The sequence below is a fragment of the Megalops cyprinoides genome, chromosome 8, assembly GCF_013368585.1.
Source record: "Megalops cyprinoides isolate fMegCyp1 chromosome 8, fMegCyp1.pri, whole genome shotgun sequence".
Classification (NCBI taxonomy): domain Eukaryota; kingdom Metazoa; phylum Chordata; class Actinopteri; order Elopiformes; family Megalopidae; genus Megalops; species Megalops cyprinoides.
In genome coordinates, this window is record NC_050590.1 from 9,285,366 (window position 1) to 9,291,365 (window position 6,000).

The following is a 6,000-nucleotide window of genomic DNA, read 5'->3' on the forward strand; positions in this document are numbered from 1 at the left end:
GCTCTCACTATTCACACCATCATTCATGAACCTGAAACTGATAAACACACAGCCTCATAAAATTGCACATTGAAACTCAAATCTGTTTTCTACCTATATCAGCTTTGTCTTCACAGAGCAGAAATATGGATTGGTACTGTGGTTGGAATTATTAATTTGATGATTATGGAACACAAAAAGACCAGATGAGAAAGCTGAGAGCTTTCTTCAGACACTGGGGACAGCTTGCTTCACACAGTCAATGAATACTGTCATGGCTAGATTTCTTTCAACACAAGGTTAACACTGCAAAGGGTAGAAGTCTACAAACAGGGTGTTGGATGATATTGTAGAGAGTGGTGACAACAGAAATTTCCTTTTCTGTATTAGATGCTATTTTCCTTCATTCTTAGTCTGGCAAGGAGAATTTGACACTACACAAAAAAGACTGAGGCAGCTTCCAACTGTCCATTTATTCGAATTTACAACAAAGTATGTTACAGCTACGGGATTTCCCTTTTATACTTCAAAGTCTGGAAAATGTGCCTCTACAGTGATTGGCAGACATTTTTTTTCTTCCAAGGATAAAGAGCATTTTAAATCACCACAGTCCTTCACTCATCGTCTTCCTTTCAAATATGAAAACAACTGTTGCTACGAGGCATAGGTCCTTTTCCATCAGAACGACCTCAGGGAATCCCTTCCATTAAGGTCTGGGTGGGTAGGGTACACCTTAATGCTTCAAACCCTGTGAATTTAGCATATTAAATCCCAGCATAAAAGAGCCTTTTATGTTTTAATAATGCTTCAATGGGATCCACTGGATCCTTAGTGGTTGGGGATTAACAGTTCTTACATGAACTAGAAACACCCAGCATGTTGGAGATGACCACTTTTATACCTTGTAGTGCAAGATGAAAGAATAGTTGTATCTGAGAGTATTCAAATATTCTTATATATGTATTATATGATCTGTTAAAAAAGTACCCCATACTTGCTCACTTTGTTGTACTGAGTTGGGCAACACAGTGTTAAAAATTTAGTGTTGCTGTTGTCATGTAAGTGTCAGGAGTCCTGACAGGGTTAATTGGCCAAGCTGAAATCCCTGGAGGTAAGTGGGTGAGCTGACGGTAGCACGCATTCCAGGGCAAATTGAATGATTGTTTGATGGTTGGTTTTTGGGCGGCAGCCTTGGCTGGAGTGCAGGCTTGCAGCTCCTCCTGGTTCCTCATTAGGGTGCCGGGCAGGTATTTAGGAGGGATGCGGGGGTTACTTGCCAGGGACGCCAGGGAAGAAGGCTCTGCGTAAGGGGAGTTTTAGAAGGGTTTTTTTTTTTTTGATTTAGGTTTGTTTTTGTTGAGAAGTCAGCTACTTTGGGAATAGTCTTGGAGTTTTTTTGGTAGTTTTTTTGTTAAATTTTGTTTGAAATTCCCGGAGGTCGCGGACCGGGAACTTCATTTTTCTTTCGTTAGTTTATCAATTTCTTCTTTTTCTCTTCCTTTCTTTTAATTTTTTTGGGTTTTGGTTGTGTGATTGTGTTGTCTTGTGGTGTTTGTTGGGGCGGAGTGGACCACGGGCCTTCCTGGCAGCGGTTCCCGGGACGGAGCGACACGGGCCAGCACTGTTACAAGCTGGGGAAAGGGGAAGACGGCGGGCGAAGAGACAGCAGCCTCGGACCCTCCTAATGCTGGGCGTGAGACGGGGAGTGGACACCCCATTGTTGTAAGGGACGTTGCAACCCAGGGATGCATTGGGGTTTGTGTGACCGGTAGCAGCGGGGGGGACTGGGGAAACACTGACTTGCTGCCATTCCCCTTCCTACACAACGGCGTTGTGGAGCTACGGACCCGACGGTGCGGCGTCCAAGGAGGAACTGACAACTGGGGACTACAGCAGCCGCTGGGAGGCCGGACGGCGAGAACAAGAGCGTGCCTCTGCCTCTGTGTTTTCTTTACTTTGGTTTTTTTATTTTGGGATGTAGTAAGGCCCAGCAGAGGCGGGAGTGGTTAATAGCACACGTGGGTGTGGGCGAAAAACCCAAGTGGTCCGAGTGGTGTGTATGTGGTGTGCTGTGTGGGGGTTGCCCAGTACTGGGCAACTGGGTCATCTCCAGGCTGGGGTGGAGGAGTCCCGGGGGTGACAGCAGGTTGGGGAGGGGAGCGAACCAGGCTGCGGGTGGAAATAGTGAGAGTCTTGTCGTCCCTGCTTGTATGTGTTTTTAAATTTTGTGTTAATAAAATCTGGCTTACAATTTTACATACTCTGTCCTGGTGTCCTTTGTGGTGGGTGGATCTCAAAAGGGTAAAGAACCAGTTGGGGTTCAGGGCGAGCTAACGCCGCTCCTGACATGAGTGTATCAGAGGATTGCACTTGCTATGTCCGTTGCTCCTGTACAACAACTTGGAGTGTAGGATGAGTCTGACATGCAATTCATGATTCCAGTTATACAGGATAAAAGGCGAAAAATTCATTAAGTAAAAAAAGTACAACTGATATTTCACATGCAGTAGGTTGCATGATGATAACGACTAAAGCTCAACACCAACAACTTTTAGGTGAAATGCTCTTGCTCTTAGAATCTTAGTTACAGGTTTCATTGCATTCAGGGCCATTGTTCTATTTTAAAAAGCCATAGCAGATAATGCAAAAGGTAGGTAACTTGAATTTAGTCACCTTGTCACATAATAATGTTACATTCCCTTAGATCACAGGTGGAAGGGAATCTGGAAATCAGTTCATTCATTTGGCCATTCATTGTTGTTTAACTCAACGATTTCATTTCAAACTCATTACACTACTGTTACTGTACAATAATGTACAATAATGTAACCGTTTTTCTTACGTTTGAATTAGACAACTGGATGTTCTGTTCTGTGTTTTCTCTATGATCAGACAGGAAAAGAGGCAAGGAAACCCAGGGAGTTGTATGGAAGAAAGTTGCCGAGGCAATGGTCCACAGCTACAGCACATAGCCAAGCTGAACAAACAAGTTCTGAAAACGTTTCCACATAAATCACTCTCAAACACACACATTACTCAAGCCTGTTTGTGTATAACCATAACAGTAGCTTTGGTTTCTTAACGGGTGGGTTTTTGTATATTGGCAACCCTTGTATCATGTTTGGGCTGTCCAGGTGACGATAAGGAGCGCTGTGGCCGATCATAAATCCAACACGAGGGAGAGACTCAGAAAAAGTCAACAATGCAAGATGAGTAAGATGAGGGAGGTGGTCGTTGATGTTGGCATTACAGACCGCTTTTAATTGAACATTCAGTGCTCCTTTGTACTCTGGTTTTAAATGAAAACCCAATGTCCTGAGTGATTTCAAAAAGGAAGAAAATGTGACAGTCCATTGCGGCTACCCAACACGCGCAGGGGGTACAAAACGTGCCGTATGAAACCCGGAAGAGATGAGCAAGCGAAAGCATATTTAGGAAAAACAAGATAGTATTCATGACTGCAAAATGGAGATTTATATTCAACAGGCGCAGCTCGATGGAAACTGATATGAGAGACGCAGAGTGAAGAACATTTGATATTTCATTCATGGGTTCAGCTGTCAGTGCATTGCCCAACAGCAGTTTTTCAATCTGCTTGTTTAGATGAATCTCTGGCTTATCTCCACACATATGTAGTTCTGAATGGTAAACAAGGCCAGATGGCTTTTAGCTGGAAAAACAACCATTGCTCTTTGCAATATGATTCAAAAGGAACTTCAACGCTCTTAGTGTGCCGTGCATATTGCAATGTACCTATTGGAATGTGCTGATATGTACTCTTATTTTTCTCACTGAAACTTATCTTACAAAAATACCAAATACTGTCTATGGAATTTTTTGTGTTTCATTTTCACTCCTCAGAGTTATAATGCTAAAGTTCGAAGAAGACACAGTATGAAGAGGAATGTAAGAGTGGTAATGTCTTAGAACAAGCAGATATACATTTCAGGATAAGTCCTGGTGGTTCATCAGGATAGTGGCTTATTTTAAAAAAACTGACTACAAACTGTCAGAAATTCTCTAAACTGAATGACAGATTTTCATAATTCCATCTCATATATTTGGTCGACAGTTACAGGAATATAATTTAAAAAAAAATCATTAGCATACAGTTGTTATTGAAACTATTATAATGTTGTTATTTTATACAGTGCTTCTTTTTTCCAACCTTGAATATTTCTCCATGTTGGATTAAAATGCCATTATGCTATGCAAACCTCCTACCCATTACATTATTGTCATTTAGCAGACTCTCCAGAGTAATTATCATAGGTTACAATCTTCACATGTTATGTATTTATAGAGCTGGATATTTACTGAGGCAATTCTTAGTGAAGTACCTTGCCCAAGGGTACAGCAGCAGTGCCCCAGTAGGGAATCAAACCTGCAACCTTTTTTGTTATGAGCCTTGCTCCTTACCACTGAGAAACTATAATCATTAAGCTGTAATAGGTACAGCAGGTAAGAATACTAGAGAAAATGTCCATAATATCCCAGAGACCTTGTATGGACCATTGGTGTTGAATTTCCACATTCCTCCACCTCATCCATGTTGATTGTTAGTAGCAGACAGTTGAGGGCAGGTTCACAGTGATGTGAAATATGACTTCATAATTGCTGGCTGTTGTGTGCAGCAAAGCTCACCTTTTAGTTCATCAATGTCGTTTACACATTATAACCAATTTACGATCAATGCAGTAAATCAGCTTTTGACCTGCTGATCCAGTATGTTGATCCAGAAAAAGCAAGAAAGACCTTCAAGCTGGTCACAGATCAATTCTAAGCTACGTTCTATTTGCAAGGCTTTTATTGCTCTTTCAGTGTGTTTTTCCAACAGTAGAATCCGCATTGTAAAATTAGGACAATTGGGGTAGTATGTCAGACACCATTAAACACCCATTGATAGCTGTTTTTGGGTTAGGGCTGCATCATTTTATCATTACATTGCAACTGCCACAGTTTACCGCATAAGAGTTTTGCACTGGGTAGGTGGAGCACTGGAGTTTCGAGATTGGTCAGACAAACAGCTCTGGAACAGAAAGATCCAGATAGCTGCGCTTCGACCCCATTAACATCAGTTATATAAGCTGCAGCCATCACTTTAAAGTAAACACCCCATTTGCTCTTGGAACAAAGAGGACACTATTGGGTACAATCACAGCCACCGTAGCACTGCTTACTATTGAAATAGTCATACAGAGCATTGCACTGCAAATGAGGAATTGTTTTGGTTGACATACACATTTCAATGGCAGGCATAGGCAAAAATGCAAGTGATTAAGATCGTTGTGATAACCTATCCAATTGACTAGCTAATATTGAATCAGGTTAGTTCAACCAAAATGCCTTGAATTAATTCTAACTTACCAATCAGAATCAGAATGAGTCTTTATTGGCCAGGTATGGTTTTATGCATACAAGGAATTTTGACTTCCAGTGTCTCTCGTAGTGTGTTCACACAATGATTTACAAGGTGGCAACAACAACAGCAAATACAATCCAAAACCACTTTTGTAGATACAAGCCCCAGAATCGAACAAGTAAGCTAGCAAGATATGCTAAGCTTGCTAAGTATTTTTTTGCTAAACATTTTATCTACTTGCCAAATTTAGTCCATCCAGTCCAAGTGATTAACTTAGATTGCAGCCTTACATGTTGTTATTTAGGCATAGTGTTGAATCAGCTCAATTGCTCGCTCTTCAACCACACTAGTGAAGTGACATGCATTATGGTAATGTGTCTTTATGTTTTGGCTGTCACTTACTGATAATAAGGGCCAGGAAAAGGCTCCGTATGGAAGACTACTGCAACAATGGAGAATTTTACATGAAATATGATCAAAGTGGTTTGCGGCAAACAGCCTGTCATTGATGATCAGGTGACTAGGGTGGCCACTTGTCTGATTTTATAGGGAGGTGTAGCGTAGTGGAGCAGGGCTCATAACTGAAAGCTTGCTAGCTTGATTCCCTGTTGGGACACTGCTGCTGTAGCCTTGGGCAAAGCACTTGACCCAGAATTGGC